We start from the raw sequence: 1,543 nt of genomic DNA, 5'->3' as shown, positions 1-1,543 counted from the left end.
AGACAACATTTCCGAAGAAATTCGGGCTATTCCGGCCGAAATGCTCGAAAAAGTTGCCCAAAATTGGACTTTCCGAATGGACCACCTAAGACGCAGCCGCGGTCAACATTTAAATGAAATTATTCAAAAAGTAAATGTCATGAAACAATCTAACGTTTCAAATAAAGAACCGATGAGATTTTGCAAATTTTATGCGTTTTTTTTTTTAAAAAAGTTATCAAGCTCTTAAAAAATCACCCGATATATTCCCAAAACTGTCATTCAGCCAAGGACATGGAAACCAAAATGCCTGATCGGGAGGCAGATCAAAAATTGTTGCTGAAAGCGGTAAAGAAAACATACAAAGCACAGAAATTAAGCTTTAAACGAAGCCATTAAACGATTGGAGGCTTCGAGCGACAAGCAGAAGAAGAAGCGGAAGGAGTCGAAATATATTAATATATTAGTTCTAGTTCAAGTTCTGGTACAAGCTCTAGCTCCCAGTTCGAGTTCTAGCTCCAGCTCTAGCTCAAGTCCCAGTTCTAGTGACAGATGATGGTGAAACATTTATCGATTTGACGAACGAAGTTTGCAAACCTTCAAAACGTCACCATGGACGTAAGCACCATCATGAAGGACGTAATCGACGTGGTCGTGATCGTTCGCGCTCTCGTTCAAATTCTCGCGGACGATCACGTGAACGCTCGTGGTCACTCACGCGGTCATTCACGGGAATGCTCTCGAACTTCAAGGGGACCTCTCGAGGTCATTCAAGACACGTGATCAAGAGCGTCAACTGTCGAAATGTTTTCGTGCCGCCAGCCTGCAAGCAGCTTTCCCTATTTCACATGGTCATCACCAGCAACATCACAGGCACTTGCGATCACATACTAGACCCGAAGTAGCTGGTAGAGCAAACAGACGATCTCGTTTTAATTCACACGAACGTCACAACAAAAGCGAACAGAAGAAACAGTGTAAGAATAAGAAGCGTCACAGCGCTAAGGATCAGTCAAAACATGAGCCTGAGGGATTTCAAAGTCTCGGCTATTGTACGATGGTGCCAGTTTATTACGACGAAGCGCGCAAGCAGAGACGCAGAGCACACAGTGAAGCCTCGTCATTAAAAATTGGGCAGTGATACTGAAGTTGTTCTGTTTCAACTTCTATATTGTACATATCTTTATAATTAACAACACATATTTAAAAGAAAAGTACAAAAAAAAACGAACAAATAATGCCCAAGAAAGTATTAATCAAAAATTAATTTATAACTATTTATGCTTATATTATCGGTATATTCGTGAAAAATACACCAAAAATAAAAATAAAAAAATTAAGAAAATTTAAAAAATGTTGTCTTATTCCAGTAAAAATAGTAGCTAATCTTAAATTATAGCATCTGAGGGAGCTGAACTTTTTAAGTCAGCAAATGAATCGTGGCTCCGAAATCCCATCGATCGTGCGGACTCAGCACTACATACGACAAAAGGGGTGTGTGAGTCGAAACTCTTGCTCAGATGATAATAAAAAATATATTAAAATTTCTTTGAAATTTGTTGTT

At 39.3% G+C, this 1,543-nt stretch overlaps 1 pseudogene; it reads left to right on the top strand.

Annotated features, from left to right (window-relative positions):
• Positions 1-285: 285 nt before the first annotated feature.
• Positions 286-1,120, top strand: LOC126767019 (corepressor interacting with RBPJ 1-like; annotated as a pseudogene).
• Positions 1,121-1,543: the final 423 nt, after the last annotated feature.

The sequence above is a fragment of the Bactrocera neohumeralis genome, unplaced genomic scaffold (genome assembly GCF_024586455.1).
Source record: "Bactrocera neohumeralis isolate Rockhampton unplaced genomic scaffold, APGP_CSIRO_Bneo_wtdbg2-racon-allhic-juicebox.fasta_v2 ctg3602, whole genome shotgun sequence".
Lineage (NCBI taxonomy): Eukaryota > Metazoa > Arthropoda > Insecta > Diptera > Tephritidae > Bactrocera > Bactrocera neohumeralis.
This window is presented reverse-complemented; position numbering and strand designations above follow the sequence as displayed.